Source organism: Eretmochelys imbricata, chromosome 11, assembly GCF_965152235.1.
Source record: "Eretmochelys imbricata isolate rEreImb1 chromosome 11, rEreImb1.hap1, whole genome shotgun sequence".
Taxonomy (NCBI): Eukaryota; Metazoa; Chordata; order Testudines; family Cheloniidae; genus Eretmochelys; species Eretmochelys imbricata.
The window spans coordinates 40834669-40854609 of NC_135582.1; positions in this window are offsets into that span (position 1 = coordinate 40834669).

Here is a 19941-nt window from a genome sequence, read left to right on the forward strand (position 1 = left end):
TAGCACCGGCTCTGAGTCCTGACTTGCAGTCTGCTGATCCAAATGCTGAGTGCTGCCCTGGTGCTGTGGTGTGCTCCAGCTGGCTGCAAGGAGAGGCTCAGTCAGAGCAGGGATCCCTGTGCCTGGCCTGAGGGGAGTCTGGCACCAGCCTCCAGTGCAGCAAGGCTCAGGCCGGTAAATCTCCAGATGGGGGGGCACAAACGCTTTGCCCCCTCTCCCCCACCCCATGCCCAGTGCTGCACATGGGCAGTGTCACTGAGGCCTGCGGTGCTGGGTCCCTGTGGGATCCTCGCTACTGGGGTGGACCTGCCGCAGGGGGTGCTGTGCAGCGCTGGCTGCCTCCCTTTGAGTTCCTTTTGGCTGTGGTGCCCACCCTTCATTCTTCGGCACCAGAAGTAGCGGCCTGGCTGTGGCTAAAAGCCAGAGGCAGCGATTCGGCTGGATGGTGACTGTGTGTGTGGGGGCTGCCAGTCCCAGCGGCCTAGAAGCCAGACCTGCTGGCCGCTTCCAGGATGCTGCATGGAGGCAGTGCAGGCAGGAAGCCTGCCTTAGCACTGCACCGGTGCCGAGTGGACTTTTAATGGCCAGGTTGGAGGTGCTGACCGGAGCCACCAGGGTCCCTTTCGACCAGGTGTTCCGGTTCAAAATCAGACACCTGGACATACTAGTCTATCCAACGAAGACAAACCTATTACTAGACATTGTTCAGAAGTAATATACATTATAAATAGGCATCTGAAGGAGGTAGAAATGACAACTGTGTAGCATCTGGTGTCTACTTGACTGATTTACTCTCCAGAAAATCATAATGTCCATTTAAAAGGAAAAGCTTCATTTGTTTTCTTCTTATTCTGTCTGAAATACTACAACCTTTAGCAGCTTGGAGACTCCTAAGATTAAATACTAGTTTTTCAGACCAGCCCTTGTAGAGCTCAGCTGCCTCTCCTGGTCTTGTGTACACTGGGCAGGGAAATGAGACTGAAAGCCCAGCTTAAACTTCTTTTAAACACAGTGCCAGCTGAATCAATTACTAATGTGGTTTGTCTGGTGCATGCCTGAAGTATCGAAGTTCTAACATATAATTAGTCAGATTGAATATCAAAAGATTCAATTTAGAAAAAAATACCAAAGTTCAGATCATTATCCCAAACTAATCAGATTTATCAGACTCTTGTATTGGTCCCACCAGGCCCTTGGCCCTGACGTTCCATGCAAGCTTTCCTCCTCCAGTGGGCTCCATACTGCTGCTATCTGTTGTGTTGTGTTCTTGGGTGGAGCCCCAATAGTATGCTCTCTTTCTGTATCCAATTTAGTTCTTCAGGGCATACCAGGAGCAGTCTGCTTCATTCCTCCTCAGGGAGCAACCAGGCACCCTGTTCTCCCACTCTGCTGCAAAAGGACTCAGTGGGCCTGCCCATTGTTCTGCCACTTCCTGGAGCTTATGTTCTAGGGTACACTGTGGTACTGGGAAACCCAGATAACGCAAGATCCCTCCCTCCATTCCCATGATAACTGTGAATCTCCTGAGAATGTAGAAAGTACTTCATGAGGGCTCTAATGCAATTGGTGTATTACAGAATAATATACAGGGGAGCATTGTTTTGTTTTTAATATTGGAATGGGACAAAAGAGACACAGCCATTATTCTTACACATTTGTGGGTAAATGTGAAAGAGGTGTGTAGTAGATGCACAAATCCCATATATGGTTGTTGGTTAACTGTGCCTACCTCCTCCATATTCTTTGATTAACGCTGAGGTGCTTGCTGCCAACTAAGCAATGGGAGCAGGAAGAGGAGAAAATACAAAATAATCTGTTAAAGTGAAAACCCAAGAGTTTTAAAAAAAGCCACCTACTTCCACTCCCCAAAAATATACAAGCCAAGTCTCCATTGTTTTAAATAAATAAATAAATGAAACTAGAGCATAGTGACAGAAAGTATGCAGGAGATATTTATTTATTTATTTATTTTATTTACCACAATCCAATAGCTAATGTCCACTACATTAAAAGGTATCAAAGTCATATCTGTTGCCACAAGGCATACTAAAGACAAAGTGAACAGAAGCTGATAAAACCATGTTTCAAAAATGGAACCTAAATATTAATTGAACATCTTGAAGCTCCACATGTTCTCAGTTTGAAAGAACTTGAACACCTAAGGCCAAATTCAGCCCTCTGTAATTAGCTGTAAGGTCACTGAAGTCAGTAGAGTTGCACTACCTTATAGCAGGGCTGAATTTAACCCTTAGGCTATAGTTACAAACTCAGAAAGATGAGGTCTTCCAAACTCTCCTCTGACAGAGCACTTAGCATTCCTGCAACCAATAGCAACAAAGAAGGTGTTTTGATTTCACAGAGAAAGTAAACTTTGTCTGGAGCAAAAAGTTCGAGGCTCCATTTACCAACATCAGTATGTGCTGATTCGCTCCCTTAGCTGTTCCACCTCAGAGGAACTGCATCCCCTTAGTCTTTTTCGCACTTCCCATCCCTTCAGTGAGAAGGAAGAGAACAAGGATAGCATAAGTTTTATTGCTTCAACTTAAGTACTGAAATGTTCCCAATGCTATCTTCAGAAAGGTCATAAAATGCAATCATCATTAAGTCTTTACATTTTACATCAATCCTTTATGAGGAAATGGGAAGAAATAGAGTTGCGCTCTTTGTTGTGGGGCTTTTTTGTTTTGTTTTTTGGATATCTGAAAAAGGCCTAGAGGTTATTCTTTTAAGGATTTTTTGCTTGTTTTTTATATCCATGATTCCACTACTTCTTGATGATCTCTAGGCCCTGCCTCTGAACAGCTTACAACAAGGTTGGACAACTCCAGCACTGAGCTCCTGCTGGTGCTCATGGATTTCTGGTAAGTCTCACGCACAGCAGAATCTGCTCTAATGTATATTCTCAGACTACCTGGCCACTAATTTTACTCATGATGAACACCTCAAGTCGTTTTTTGTCTTGTAAGGAGATTAAAATAGCAAATATCTTAATTCTTCAGTATTGTTTAGCTTTTGTTTACTGAAACGTGGCCTGTGTGCAAATGCTGGCCACCATTCATAGTCCAGGCCTGGGGCTATTCCAAACTATGCCGGGGGCAGTCAGCCCCAGCCTCCAGTGAAAGTGAAGGTAGTTAAAGGCTACCTTTGCTCACCCTCCCTCACAGACTGTTTCTAGCAAAAGTCAACTTTGCAGTTGAGCCTTGTCTGCTATGAGCCTAATCCAGCTTTCTTTGAAGGGATTCTTGGGATGGGATTCTTTCTCTTGACTTCAGTTGGAAATGACAGGGCCCTGTAGTTATTCCTGAGTTGTTTTATATAAGAATATTTGTAGTAATGTATTAAATTATTATGGTAAAAGTCATTCTACGTTCACATGAACACTAAGCGGCCAAATCATCATCCCCACTAAGACTACTTTGCATCTGGAGGTCCCCATTGCCTAGAGGAATCCTCCAGTGGGATAGAGCTAGCATAACTGGCTTTAAGCCAACCCTACTTGCAGTACCAGGCATAGGAGGCATGGCCAACGAAAAGGAAGTGTGGCCAGCGTACTCTTGTGCTGCAGTGATCTCTAGCTGCAAGAAAGGACTTTTGGGAGTCACTGCTATCTATGCATCTTGCAACTTAGAGCAGCCTGAGGCAGCTTGAAGTTTTTCCTTGGGAATAGCCCCATGCCTACTATTTCAAGGATCAGGGAGCTCCAGACACCTTTTCAACCAGCTCCCTCTCCCTGTTCCCAGCTACACAGGGAGTAGAGGGGCTGGTTCTGGGCCTATGTGTGCATATTAAATTTTGATGAACAAGATAAGTAGTTGTGTTGGTGATAAATTGAAAGAAAAATTGGAAATATTTAACAAGTTCATTTCATAAATGTGTTGAATTGGGATTTTATTCCTTCACCAACAAACAAACAAACGAACAAACAAACAGGGATCAAATGTAAAACTAGTCAGCCATGGCCCACGTATTATGGGACAAAATAATTCCAAAATGGAGCAGCACTTCTCATTTGAGGCAAGACAGCCCTTGTACATTTAGCTGCAGTAGGCAAACTTCAGGATGTTTGGACTCTCCACCCCCCACCAAGTCTATTCTGCCCCTTTTAAAAAATATATGTTTTTGCAGTAAGCTTTACATTAATTACACATTTCTTATTGCCACATCATTTACGGAGAGACTGCACCTCTTTCTCTGGGTTCTCATAGTCCAATACCCTGCTTGAATCTCTCTCCACACCCACCGGTGGGACAGAGGCCCAGATCCACAAAATTCCTGCTAAATCCACTAGGCACCTAAACTCACTTGGTGCCTAAGTTTTCAGAGTAAAAGTTTCCTGGGTGCCTAGTTTCTGCCTCTGCACAGGTGCTATGCTGCCTCACTCTAGGTGTTTGGATGCCTGTTCTCACTGAAGTCTCAGTGGAACAGTCATGGTAGGGTGGGAATGAGAAAGAGAGAGACTTTGAAATCCAGTGCTTAGGTCATTCATCTGGGAGGTAGGAGATCCAGGGTACAGTACCCCTGCCCCAATCACTCTTGTTATTTATCCACAGTGGAACAGCTCAAACAGACACCCCCACATCAGAATATCCAGTAGCTCCTCGGGGGTGAGAGCACTCTCCTGAGAGGTATGGGGAGATTCCTGTTAACACCCTTTTTCCCACTGTGGCAGACAGGGGAATTGAACCTGGGTTCTCTGCGTTCCAGATGAGTGCTTTAACCACTGAATTAAAAGTTACAAACTGGGCACTGGCACCTTCCTCCTCTACCCAGTTTTGCATGGAGAGAGAAAAGCACCTAACTCATTCCCACAAGAAGCTACTTAAGCGCCTAATCTGCCTGACTCCGAGTGGTGGGTTCCTGTTTGTGGCTCACTATGCAGTGGTAAATGCCTCCTTGCAGCCTGGATTTAGGCACTTATCTCTGAGAGAGGAGCAGGGTCTACGACACATCCCTCTTGTCAGCATCTCTCATTGGCTGTTTTAGGCAGCTCCTTACCTAACATGTTGTCTTCTGTAGATCTCATTGTAAGGTGCCTATTTCTTCTCCTTCATTTAGAGGGAGCCTATGCACCTAACTCAGGCTTTGTGGATTTCAGTGTGTTCCTGTGGTAGCAATGCCTAAATCCCAGTGTAGATCTGGGCCAGGGTATCTACATTAGGATTGTAAAAAAATATTTTCTTTTTGCAAAAATACCCCTCCTTTGCTAGCACACATTCAACTCAATTGGTGGAGCTGTACTAGTGGGAGTGCTAGTGTAGACAGGCCTCCAGGGAGACACTGGCATTTTAATCACCATGACATCTAATCTGCTCAGAGCACAACATTTTGCTTAAAATGCCAACAGCTGCAGGCATCTTGTTTACTCTGCTGCTCACTAGTGCTAACATGGGTGGAACAGAACTGAAGATAGCAGTAGTGGAAATTCTAGCAAAAATGTGTTAGTGCACAAAAGAGTAATAGTCTATTCAGCTGATTGCTATAGCTGCTCAGAGGCCTCACCTGTACTGAACTAAGTCTGGGAAAGCCAGCAATTCTAAAAATTGTAAAGCCATTGCATTAAAGAAATCATTCAAAACGGTTGATTCCATGTATAATTCTGAACCCACAAAGTTTGATTCAATTAAGGATTTAGAGAACCTTATAACTAGTTTTAGTACTGTAGGCCTGGGTCAATTTTCCATCTGAAATTAAATACAATAAATAAGGACACTGAATTTAATTTAAGGACGAAAAGGTGATATGTCTACATATTTTTGCTTTTCAAGAATTTTAAATGTGCAGCATGAAAGATACACAGCTGTGTGCCCACGTATACCAGTAAATGATACACTACTTTTTATGCCAAATAAAGGTAAGGTGTTTTTGTTCATCTGAAAGATAAAGGGTCAACAATGCAAGGCATCACTCTTTAGAGTTTTTCCAGAACATAGACTAAAATGTCTTATCTGGCTTCAGCTCTCCACTTTCATTTCTAAAAATGAAAAATTAGTTCTTATAATTAAATAAACAATTGTTACATTGAGGAGGAGAGTATTTCTGGCACTGATGCTTCCTCAATAAGTAGGCACAGCAGGCCAATGTCTTGCAGCCCATTTGGCAGAATACCAACATGCCATTAATAAACAGGCAGCTGAAAATTCTGCTATGGCAGAGCATGTGTTAGAGAAAGGACACATGGCTTTGAGCTGACTGAGACAGTAGCCATGGCTATTGTTTCTTTCAGAAACATTGCATTATTATATACATTATTATGCATTATTATAGCGGTCAAAGTTAATTGGCTATCATACCAAATTTTCATCCTCCTTTATACTGGGACAGGACCAAATAAGAAGTACTGAAGTTTGTGTTGGCTGCTAGATGTCCCATAACATTTTTCTGCAGATGGGCTAATCTCTGCAATATCATGGGCCACTTGGACAAAGAAGGAAACTGACATTTTCAAACTTGCTTCTCCCCCTCCCCGCCCCCCCTCCGTAGGACATATTAAAGCAAATAAAATGAAATTTGTATAATAGACCACCTGTAGCTTGAAAGCTTGTCTCTCGCATCCAGAAGTTGGTCTAATAAAAAATATTACCTCCTCCACCATGTCTCACCTGTTTGAGACTATCCCAATGTAATTCTAAAAGTTTTTAGTGCATCTCTGCTCCACCTTATAAACAATCGATATTTGTTGGTACTGGGAGAGGTTTTCATGTAACTACATTTTTGAATGTTCATTATTAGTTAGTTCTGGTAATAAGAAAATGTGAAATTGTTTTTCATCTCACCATTGATATGGCTAATAGTAAACAAGTAAAAAATGCCTAGACAGCATTGGCAAGAGGGGTCCAATAAATGTAACATATCAGCATTGTCCAAACTATTTTCTGGATCCAGTATAAGAGTGTTTAAATACCCCCTTTCCCGCCAAAGTATGTGTTTTGGTTTCCAGGCTACAGAAGCACATTTTTGGAGGGGGGGGGGGCTTCATAAGAGCAGCAGATGGTTCTTTTCTCTTTAAAAAAATATTTATAGTATCAATGACCATAAGAAAATATGTAACTATATTATGAGGACCTTGGTGAAATATATTTTTAAAAATCTGCCTGAATGGCATTTCAAGCAGACTCAATTGCTCATACACTACCACCCAAAATAATTCCACCACAGCAGTGTTGTCATAGGGGTTTGGCAAAAGGTTTAGGAGAAAAAATACAAGCCAATTCAAACCAGTCATGTACAGAACTGACTTGACTAAACTGAACATGTCAGCTTCAGATCCAGTAGATTCTAATCACAAGCCATCATCGTGTTGTAAGAACATTTGGGTCACAAGGATACTTGCATTTTGATGAAAGACCTAGAAAAACCCATGCTATGGAAGCACAGGCATCATCACTCCTGATTCAGGGCTGTTTGGTCTTTGTAGCTAAAACTTGGCCTGCCCCTGCTTTTCAGAAAATACATACTAACGGACAAGAATACATACTACTGTCCTATGCCGTTACTGATTTTTGTAGGGTTTTTAAAAACTGTACGTTAGGAAAAGAAAATGAATGCAGGATGCAGTAACAAAAGTCAACCGCAAACAAAGTAAGAATCACCGCTGACACTCTTCACCCTTCCAGGATGGTATGTACTTTACAAAACATCCCTGCAGCTGTTTTGCAATGTGATTTGCATGAGATAAAATGACAGACTGTTTGTTAACAATGATAGATTAGGAGTAAGGTAATCTCAGATCTCTTCAGCTATTATGGAGGTTTGAGGCTACAGTGCCCTGAAGACAGTTTAGAGAAGACTTCGGTATATGTAGAGTTTGGGGGTGTGTGTGTGCTTTGCAACAGGGACTAAAAGCCCCAATACAGATAAGCATTGGCTGGGATAGGCTCTAAATCCTGGACGGTTGCAGAGGTTACTTATAGTAGTAACCGGGCTGGAAGAGCCTCGTGGTGCTGTTCGGGGGCTGGGGGATTGGCAGGGCCAGAAAGGCAGGGCAGGGCTAGGAGAGGCTGAGGGCTGCAGGGCCGGGGCCCGGCGTGGCTGGGGAGGCGTGGCTCGCCTCTCTTCGTCACTTAGTGCAAAGCCTGGGAGTCTCAGGAGAACAACGGCCTCATTCAGCGTGTGGCAGCGAGGGGAGCGCCAGTCGCAGTCTGGTGAAGGGCGCAGCGCAGGAGCAGGTCTCCGCTCCCCCCTCGGTCCCCGGCCGGAGCCGTGAGAGCAGATGGCCCTCGGGAAGACGCTCCTCTACCTGTCCCTCTTCCCCTGCCTCGCCTCCGCCTTCAACCTGGACACCGACAATGTGATCCTGCGGAAAGGGGAGCCGGGCAGCCTGTTCGGCTTCTCCCTGGCCATGCACTGGCAGCTGCAGCCGCAGGACAGGAGGCTGTAAGTGCTTCCCCCCCCCCCTCATTCCCTCGGCCCCGGGAACTTCCCCCTTCCCCTCCGCACGAAAACTTTCCCGCTGGAGCGCGGCGCGGGGCCCCCTGCCCCTCCCCGGGCAGGCTCCTGGACCAGCGGGAAGAAAGGAGCCAAGGGCGCCGCCGGGCTGCCGAGCCCTGGCCCGCTGCTGGCTGCGCCCAGCCCCGGCCGGGAGCCGCTCTCCGCCGCCTGGGGGGGGTGGTCCCTGGGGCGGGCGGGGGACCCTGGCATCTGTCCGGGGCGACCGGGCAGGTTTCAAACTCCCGGGCTGAGCTGTGTGGAGCTGCGGGCTGGGCGCGGGCCGGGGTGTGTGTTTCACAGGCGAGCCCTGCAGGTGGGAGCGGGTTAGCGGCGCTGCAGCGTGTCCCCTCCCTCCCGTCCTCCTTCCGTCCTGGGCGCTCGGTTTCAGGGGTGTGTTGGCCGCTGCCTCGGCCCGGCCGAAGCCCGCGGTTGCTAATGCAGCTGGGGCGCGCCCGGGCAGCAGCACTGGTTGGGGTCTGGGTAGCTGGCGGCGCCGCTGCGGGAGGGACGGGACTCCGCGTGTTGTGCGTGTTAGGAGTTCTCCGCAAGGTGCGTGCGGCTCTTTGGGTGCGGACTTGCACGGGCTTCTCACTGCAGGGCACGGAAAAGAGACTTTTTTTTCCCAAGGGCGGAACAGCCACCTGTTAGGAAAAGTTGTGTAGATGAGGGCACCAGATGCTTTTCAGAGCAGGGGAAACCGTGTGGCCGCCGACAGGACCTACTGTATATTCGCATTGGTTTAACTCAAAATGTCTGAGCTGAGCTGGATTGTTTAAAAGCCAAGGGGCAAACCAAAATCTCTGTACTGGTGTGCACTCGTGCAGCAGTCAAGGGCGAGCTCCGTCATAAATGTCTAGTTGAAAACCTCACACTTTTTTTCATGTCATAATGATTTAAAACTAAAGAGGTTTCTTCGGGGGAACAGCAATACTGCAGAGAGACGTGTTTTCCACCAGGCTCACACTGACCTTGCCTTCTTGGTCACTGCGAACAAAGAATTCCGAAGGGGCGTATGACAACAAAAGGACCTTGCCCCCCAAAGGACTTCAGTGTTCTTAAATCAAGCCAGCAGCAGTGGCATCAGAATGAAGCGCTCAGGAAAGCAAGTGTACTCCTGTTTAGGGAAAAGCAGACTGAAGCAAATGAAGAAACTGATGCATATTAGCAAAAAGAAAAGGAGTATCCGATGAAGTGAGCTGTAGCTCAGGAAAGCTTATGCTCAAATAAATTGGTTAGGCTCTAAGGTGCCACAAGTACTCCTTTTCTTTTTGCGAATACAGACTAACACGGCTGCTACTCTGAAACCTGTTTATTATAACTGTACTGATGAGCTGTACTCTTGCTGCATAATCACAAAATGCTGATCTGTGCTTTTTCTCTCTCTTTGCTGATGTAGGAATTAATCTAGACATTGTCCTGAGATGAAGTAGGATGTTTCTGATAAAATGTGAATTGAATTTTTGAGTTAAAATAATCTTCCTACGTTCTGGCTGACTTACATGATGACTGGATCAAAAGCAATCCAAGTGATGATATGTGTGTATTTCTGCAATAGAATCACTGGTGTTCAAGACTGAACCTGCTTCACACTACAGATGTGAGCTCCTTCTGGAAGGGCTGGGCAAATAAATCAGGTGTTTCCAACATAATCATGATAATAAAGGCCTTGTTCATGGAAGACCCGGAGCAAAATAAAATGTTCCTTTATATGGCTTCAGGGAGACCCATGGAAGTAACTGAATGCAGAAGTATTTGGTCCTGTGTGAAATTGGTCCAATAAAAGATATTACTTCACCCACCTGGTCTCTATAAATCTGAACACATTTACAGATTTTACTGTATATGTTATCTATGGGAGATATCATACTATGTGAGGATTTATGAAAGACCAAAACTAATATTTTATTTTAATTCAAAAAGAAGAGCATGGAGTCCAAAGAGAATCCATAGTGCATAAGAGAAGAAGTGAATCATAGAATATCAGGGTTGGAAGGGACCCCTGAAGGTCATCTAGTCCAACCCCCTGCTCGAAGCAGGACCAATTCCCAGTTAAATCATCCCAGCCAGGGCTTTGTCAAGCCTGACCTTAAAAACCTCTAAGGAAGGAGATTCTACCACCTCCCTAGGTAACGCATTCCAGTGTTTCACCACCCTCTTAGTGAAAAAGTTTTTCCTAATATCCAATCTAAACCTCCCCCACTGCAACTTGAAGCCAGCAAGAAAGTTACCTGATAACCTTACTTAAAACTTCCAGGGCCACATTCTGCCCTGACTTGCGCCATATATAATTTCATTGATTTCAGGGAGGTTGCATGGGTTTAAATCCAGAGCTATAAGAATTCCATAGTTATTGAGGACACAAAGTTCTCCAATGCTAAAGAATGAAAATCTAAACCCAAAAAATTGCCTTTTAGAATCATACATCATGGTCCTATGTAACAGCTTATGCATGTGATTCTTGAAAGCTTGTCTCATTTTACTTTTTCTCAATAAAAGAATTATCTTAAGTTTATTAGAGCCCCATGGTACTATCAATGCTGCTAGTAAGTGTATCAGAATGTGTAGGGACAATTGCAGTCATTCATGGGTCACTAATAATCCTTTGGAAGGCAGTCACGGTACTCTGAGTCTGTGAAATTTAGCTACAAAGAAAAGGAGTACTTGTGGCACCTTAGAGACTAACAAATTTATTTGAGCATAAGCTTTCGTGAGCTACAGCTCTCTTCATAGGATGCATTCAGTGGAAAATACAGTGGGGAGATTTATGTACATAGAGAACATGAAACAATGTTTATGTATCTGAAACAATTTATGTATATAAATCTCCCCACTGTATTTTCCACTGAATGCATCCGATGAAGTGAGCTGTAGCTCATTGAAGCTTATGCTCAAATAAATTTTTTAGTCTCTAAGGTGCCACAAGTACTTCTTTTTGCGAATACAGACTAACATGGCTGCTACTCTGAAACCTGAAATTTAACTGAAACTTCTTAAAGATTATTAGCATGAAATTGCCTTCTCCGTACTGAGAGCAATCCAAATCTGTGGGTGGAGAAAACTCATAGATTCTTTCAACTTTGACATGGCTTTCTGGATCTAAACTTTCATGGAAAGGAAAAAAACAAAATTCTAAAAAGACAAACCAAACTACAATAGCTACATTCAGAGGCTGCTAGGTACTTTGGGTATGTAAAGACACATTGACCACTCTTTTCTTTCAATGTGACTCTCCCAAAAGTAGAATAAGGAAGGATGGTCCAGTGATTAGAGTACTAGCCTGGAACTCCGGAAGCCTGGGTTCTGTTCCCTGCTTAGCTGCAGATTTCTTGTGTGACCATGAGAAAATCTGTTAAAATGAGAATATAGCACTTCCCTACCTCACAGGGCTGTTGTGAGGCTAAATAGGTGAAAGATTGTGTGGGGCTCAAACAGTAATGGAGACCAGATTAGGATAGATAGAAACCCTTACAAGATGATGATGATATTGCCTTCCAGAGGTTTTACATTTTTTAAACTGTCTGGGGCAGGAAAAGTGTTTTGTCTATTGGTCAAATCCTGAACTCCTTATTCAGGTCCAATTTCTGATGTAACCGATTATGTAACTGACATCAGAATCTGAACCTGTTTTTACTCAGCCCTTACTTAGACAAAAATCTAATTGAAGATGATGGAGGTTGTGCTGGAAAAAAAAAAGGGAGAAATTCTAAATGAGAACTTCCAGACTTGATCTTATGTTTGCAAAATTAATTGCACTCATTTTCATAATTCCTATTTGGAATGCCTACTGGGTACTGATCCTAGTGGAAGCTATGCCAAACGTGACTGGTTATAGGCAGGACAAGCTGTGTCTACTGTCCAGGTATTCCAGGGAGGTAGGCCAACCAGTGGGAGAGGAGTTGACAGAAATTGAGCCCATATGTTGGTTAAAAATGATTCTTTTCACTGTCACAGCTGAGAATAAGGCTGTGGTGAGAGGGAAGTGGTGGTGGAATACCTGTGAATCCCCAGCTATATTTCTCCTTTTCAGCATGTTTTCCAGCTCTTTTGTAAAGATTGTTTTATATGCAGCCATGACCCGTTTTGGCATGGGCCCTCATTCTAAACTGAAAAACCTTTATAAAATCAAAACTGAATACATTTGTCTCATGCCATGTAACTGGATCTTTAGCAAAAAACAAAACAAAAAAAAACCCAACAAAAAACAAATAAACCACAAACAACCCAACAACAACCAAGCAGCAAATAAAGAAGGCTCAGACACCATCATTTGAATCTAGGAATATATTACCCATTTCAGCCTGTGAATGATGAAGAGGGTGATAAAAGCAAACTAAATTTAATTAAAGGCAACCACAGTTATCTCTGTTACATTTCCTTAATCTCTTCCTCCTCTTGCCCCTTATCTGATGAGGTTTTTAAGATAGGTAGATGATTTTCATTTCCCTACTGGTAGTGTTTGAGTCAGTGAGAATTGTTAAAATCATCAGTAGGATGAGGGTGGAGAAGTCTGAAGAAGTGTAACTCAGATAAAGGGCTAACAGCAGTTGCCTTTAATAAAGCACAGCGTTTGCTTTTGATCATCCTTTTCCTCATTCACGGGATGCAATGGATAATATATTCCTAGAGTCAAATGATAATTTAAACAAATATTTATAATTATAAAACGAGGAATGTATGTGTACGTCATAATGATATTTGTAGATAGAGTAAAATGACACAATTCATGTTGACTGCCATGGAGTTACTTTTGATTTAGTTCTTTGCCAAGTCACAGAGATTGAAAGAATATCAGCCTGAATGTTGTGAATTAGACTGCTAATCGTATGAGCATTTAAGTCTGTGTGTACCTTTATGTGCATGAGTAGCCCCAGTGAAATTAGTATTTTGAATAGATTTAAAGGGATAGTATTTTGTCAAGGCAAGACAGGAGGAGGAGATGGCAGAAGTCAAGATTCAAGATGTTGAGGACCTAGATGAAGGTTTAGCTGTCTGGATGGAGAGCAAAGTCCAGATCTCTGAAATCAATGGGGGTTAGGAACCTAACTCACTTAGGCACCTTTTTAAATACCACTACCAATCTGAGGTCATGTGTCCACCATGGGTACTACAGCGGCATAGCTATGGCGCTGTAGCTATGCTGCTGTAACCCAACAGTATAGACTCAGTCTATACTGATGGAAATGGTTTTTCTGTCAGTGTTGAGTGACAGTAGGTAGGTCCATGGATTTTTCACACTGAGTGCTATAACTATGTCAAAATAAGTTTTAAATCAGGCCCCAGTCTTTAGACACATAAATACTTTTGTTAATCTGGCTCTTCATGCCTATATCACTTTGGAACATATGACTTAAGATCCCTGGTCATGTCAATGGTTTTGAAAATTTTGCCCTTAGAGTAGACTATGCTCTCTTGATTCTCCTACTGCTCTGACTGTTCTTCCAGTGTCTTTGGTGGGTGATCCATTTTCTCTGATCCTTTGAGATTTTGTCCTTGTGCCCATAGATGCCGACTCTGTGGGTGCTCCAGGTGGGGAAAAAATGAGTGGGTGCTTAGCAGCCAAGCTACCTCTCCCACACCCCCAGCACCTCCCACCCACCCACCACGATCAGCTGTTCCACAGTGTACAGAAGGTGCTGGGAGGAGCTTATAGCATCTTGAGAGCCTCAAGGCAAAAGGGAGGCTGAATTATGTCAAAAGATTGAGGAGGATAACACTGCAACAATGTATTTCTGCAAACACATGCACCTACTGTACTATGAATTGTAGGACTTGTCATTTTACAGTGGAGAATGTTTAAACAATGTAAAATTGGAATCTTGGAATAAGCAACCCATTCATGATCTCAATGAAGCTATTCCCTGCAGTCCGTCTCTCAGGCCTAGTCTACACTACACTCAGAAAGTTTTACAATGTAGTTCTACTGGTAAGGGGTTTGATTTTTTTTTTCCCCTGACATAATTATGCTGGTAAAAGCCCTAGTGTAGATGCAGTTATATCAGATTAAGGTGCTTTATACATCTATAGCTTATTTTGCTTTGCTGAATTGGAATAAGATGAGCAGGTATGAACACTCTTATGCGGGTAAAACTGCATCTACACTGGAGGGATACATCTACACTTCAACTGTGTAAGTAAAGTTAAAGCAGTAAAACTTTTAAAAGTGTAGGCAAGGCCTCAGACTGTACCCACTCTAACTAAGCAAGAGAACAGGGTGACATATTTCTTTAGCACAATGTCTTTTAAAACACCATTGTTAAATATTAGGACCAAACAAAAGAACAATTCATTGCTTTGTTCCTTTGACTTCAGGGGGAGTTTTGCCTAAGGAAGGACTGTAGGATTTCGCCCAGTGTGCATAATGATGATAAATAGCCTCAAATTCAGTCTCCAACTTTCAAAAAATAAGTTAGACCAGCAGCTGCAATTAAAGGTTGTGAAACTTTTTTTTTAATTATTGGAAGATGTGCACAGCCAATCACTCTGCTTGGTTTAATAGATTTTCATCTTTAAGTATGTTGAGGCTGAGGGCCAAATACAGTCCTAATGTGAGCCCATGCCATTTCATTTTCTTTGATGGAGTTTCAGTAGCTTATATGGGGGTTGAATCTGGCCTTGACTCTTGAAAAGAGGATATGTGCAGATGGCAGTGATGATGAGCTAAGAAGCAGTATGGGTTGATAACCTCTATCTTTCTGATTTTCAAAAAGCCTCAGGCAGCTCAATTAGAAAACCTTGGAAGCTCTATTAGTCTCTCATTAGGTTGGAACAATAACATTGTGTTTGGAACAATAACTAACAGCATCCGGTGAAGTGAGCTGTAGCTCACGAAAGCTTATGCTCTAATAAATTTGTTAGTCTCTAAGGTGCCACAAGTACTCCTTTTCTTTTAACGGTGTTCTGCAAGCTGAGATATTACTGTGTGCAGAAAACATGGATGTGGCAGCCTTTGCAAGAACATCTCTCTAATATAACTAGGCTTGGAAGGATTAGATTTTATTAGTGAATATCGATAAATGTCGATTTCACCGCATACACCAAATCAACACACAATTTTTCCATTGATGGTAATTGAAATGTACAGATAGGCAAAGTGGAAAAAAAATGTTGCTTGAGAACTAATTTGAGTTTGATTTAAGGATATTTAATTTGCATATTTTGACACGGGATGCTGACAATTTGTATTTTAACAGTTATAAAGCTTTACATGTTTGAATCTCTGCGTCTACTGTCATTGACCTCCTCTGCAATTTCCTACAACTGGGAGAATTTAAACAGATAACAAAACAAGTCAATATTTATTTTTAAGATTTAGCTGTTAAAATGATAAACATTGAATTCAGCCAAGCCTAAATATAACTTGTTCTTTTTACCAAAATTGCTTTAAGTTCCTACCCTTCCCTTTTATTGCACTCACCCTTTCTGAAAGGGGTGAATTTGTGATTATAGTCCAGTATTCAAGACAGTTTTTATTGCATAATATTACAGTATATAAATCAACCTTCTGAACATCATATATGGCTAGCTTAGTCAATTCTGATGTGATCAGAGTACCGTATTGTCTCAGAAATAGGAAAGGAATCAGATCTAAAAACTAACCTTGCATACTCCCAGACTGAAGGTGAGGGTAGGCCAGTGCAAACAGAACAAAAATTGTACGTAGTCAGTGCAAACAAGGGCAGACCTTCAATTGGGGAAAGAGGGAGAAAGCAGTTGTCCTTGTTCAGTTTAAATTAATATTGGAATATACGTGTTGAGGACAGAAGGAAAAGAATTCTTTTGTCAAGTGTTCATGCTGTCCTTGAGCAAAGGTAGTGAGTTATAAAAATCATTGAACTTAAATCCAGTCCAAGAACTATGCATAGAAGTTATTGGAAAAAGAAAGGGCTGAACAGTAACACAGCTGTTCTGCTCCTTTCTTCCAGACTAGGCTGATGTAGACATGCACAGACAGATGGGCAGACCTCTGCCATGTAATCAGACACATACAACACAATCATGCCGCCTACTTAAACTGTAAACCTCGTGTCTTCAGTGAAGCTATTGACGAATCATTCTTATGCCCAAAAGGGTCATAATACTTAACACATCCATTTTAATAATAAGTAAAACATCTGGTACCTTCCAGACTGAGAATGCGAGATGTCAGTGGGATGGGGTAAAGTTTATCTGAAGACCATGACTGTTACCAGCAAAAGTCTGAGGAGGGAAGAACTGAAGAAGAGTCTGTCCCTCAGACCTCATTGTTCAAATGAAAACTGAAACCAAAGGGGTGATGTCGGCTGTGGCATACTTGCTATTTGTGTGTGTTGCTCCAACTCCAGTCTGTACAGAAATGACTCCTGGAGCTAAGAATTGAGGCTCTGTGTAGAATCAGAACGCTGAAAGCGTCAGCTGGCAAATAGCTTCCCAAGCACCAGTTGCAGCATTAATCTCATGGACTGGCACACAAAGATTTGTATCGCTTTTTAGAGTGAAACTGTGACCCAGTCAGCTGAAGAAGGGAAGAGAGAGAGAGCATGTGTGTGTCAAGATGAAGAGGTGTAAGAAAGTGCCTTCAGAAGCATGTCTTGTGCATAAAACAGGGCCCACAATGCTGTGTGAGGTGGTGTTTCAAAAGAGCAGAATTGGGACAAACATGCCATTTAGATTTTCATTTGCACAGTAGCATTTGAAAGAGCATTGTGTGGTCTAATAGTCTAGAGACAGGAGTCTTAAAACTTCCCTTTTATATCTAGAGAAATCTTCCATTCACAATTTCAGTTCCCCTCTCGTAAGTATGCTGAGGAAGAAGCTTTTAGACTGGTCTCTGCAGAGGGAATAACAGTGAATTGGGGGTTGGAATGAAGACACAGATTGGTGGTGGAAAAAAAGTGGCTGGTATGTAGCAGTAACCTTGGAGATTGCAGGAATTTCCACATTGTTGCAATTGCATGTCAGGTTTTTGTTAGGAAGAATTAGTCCTTTTCCATGCTTTAATATTTTTTTAAAACAATTTAACTATTATGGTTAGTAGGGATTTTTTTTTTGTATTGAAATTAAATAGGTGCAACCACTAGTGTGGATGGAGTTATATTGATTGATATTAAGGTGGCCTTATATCAGTACAGCTTTTCCCCCTTTGCTATAGGAATAAGCTATATATACCTTTATTTAGATGTATCTGCACCTACTCTTGGGAGGGTAAGTGGTACAGTTTTTGTATGCAGACAAGCCCTAATTCACCCCTTTCTTCCAATCATGATGCCCAGGCAGAAAAAAGTCTCTTTCCTTGCATGGAAGGTATGAGAAACAGTCTAAGTTTTAAATAACTATGTCAGTAGAAGCTTCAGATAAAGTTGGTTGGATCTGGCTCATTTGATGGACTGAATTTGTAATAGGTTGGACCATTGTAAATTTGCATAATGGGGTTATCCAAGTGGGGAAAAAAGTCATATTATCTAAAGTTTGTTAGAAACCTGTTTTGGTAATAAACAGTCTTAAAAAAACAACCGGTATAGGATCTTTCATCTGATGATCTCAAAGCAAGTTGCAATAGTGGGTGTTAATTCATTTTAGAGAGAGGGAAAATGTGGGAAAGTGAGATTAAGTGATTTGCACAAAATTTTTGTCATAGAAATAGCTGAGCAGTGCTGCATGCTGCATGCAATGCATATGTTTTTAAAATACAACTAACCTTGATTTTTAAATAATGCAGATAACTTGCCATTCAGAAACAGGGCAGGTAGGCTGACTTCCCACAAATGGTATTCCACGTGGGGCTAATTACAGAGGAGATTGGTTTCCAGATCTAATTTATTGCTGTCTGGTTTCTCCATCTCGCAAAATAAAACAACGGTTCCCAAATCAGTATATTGATTAGATGCCTGGTGTTTTTATAGACGTAAATCTTTCATCAGCCACAGTGTGTGCCAGTCCAATTTTTTTTTGTTAAACTAGGCAAAGCTTCACTCCAAACGTGACTGTCATTCTTTGCAAAACTGTTATCTGGCAAATTGCTCATAGAAATAGCCAGATCCAATGTAGAATAACTGTTGTTAAAATCCATTCTGTGGCACTGTGTGGTGGTTTTTTTTTTTTTTTTTTTTTACATTTCAAAATCAAGTTGGAACTGGAGAAAACATCTCTATCCCAGGACTGGTAGAAACAACGTGGTTTGGGAAGGTGAAATGGAAAGGAATAAAACTAGGCTAAAAGAAAGGCGGCTAGTAGGTCGATGAACTCTAAAAACAAGCAAACGAAAATGATCCACACCAAATGGACAGATTGCGTTTAATTTTTTAACTGAAATATATGTTGATATTACCATCTTATGGTAGTATGCTTGCTAAGACTTGGGGTATTAAGATGCAAATATACTTAGGGACATTTTGAAAGAAACAAGTTGTACAAAATGATATGGGAAATTCATGAGTAATGCATATATTTATTTCTAAGAAATGAAAAAATTGCAATTAGTTTCAGAAATACACAAGCAAGCTGCTATACAGTAAATAGCCACATAAGAATCCAGCCTAGAAAAAAGAAAGATTTGTTTAAAGCGGTATCTTAGTGGATTGTATCTGTTACTTTTAAATGACTGTTCTCTTTAACCTTTATCACCCCTAAAAAGTTTATAAAAACTTAAAAATAATGGAGCCTCAGGTATCTTAACTTATGTGTTGTGCTCAGAGCCCTTCTGCACCTTTAGCACAGGATGTGTGGTACTTGTGATAAGATGGAACATTCCCTTGTATCTAAGAAATGAGAGCAATATGTGCCCAGTACTTCTTAGAGGGTGCATACAGGTATTCTTGCTTTGCAAACAAGAGTCCAGTTGAGCCATTTTATTTTAATGAGCAACTCAGAAGTATTCTGTTGTAAAATATATGGAAAGAGACTATACTGTACAACGCTCAGGAATCTTAGTAAAACCTTAAAGCAGTGGTTCTCAAATTGTGGTTCATAAAGCACTTTGCTGATGTGGTCCATGTAGAGCTGGCTCTGTGCATGATGTTGGCTCTCTTCCTTGTTTCCAACTGCTAAATCACAGCTAAAAATACATTTTCCGAATATTACTTTCCCATGTAAGCAATTGGTGTAGTTTCTATAGGGGTATTATGATTGGGAAGGGTGGAGGTCCCCAGGATCAAGAATGAGAGATGCTCCATAAGGTGCTCTCTCTGGTTGTAATACACACCATGGAAAAGTGCCTTAGAAGCCCTGTTTTAGTATACTGTACAGAACCTGCAGTCTGTATTTTACAGTCAGTAATAAGCTCCTCAGCAACATCTAAGATCAGGGGAGCTGCAACTAGGGATGCTGGGGGTGTGGAAGCATCCCCTGGCTTGAAGTGGTTTCCATCATATACAGGGTTTACAGTTTTGTTCAATGGCTTTCAGTATTCCCACTATAAAAATTGTTCCAACGCCACTGTCTAAGCTATGCTTGTACACTTCTTTATGCTCGTGCATCCTTCTCCCAAGGGAATGAGGAATCTTGGAGATACCAGTATATACCAAGACAGAGTAAGCATGC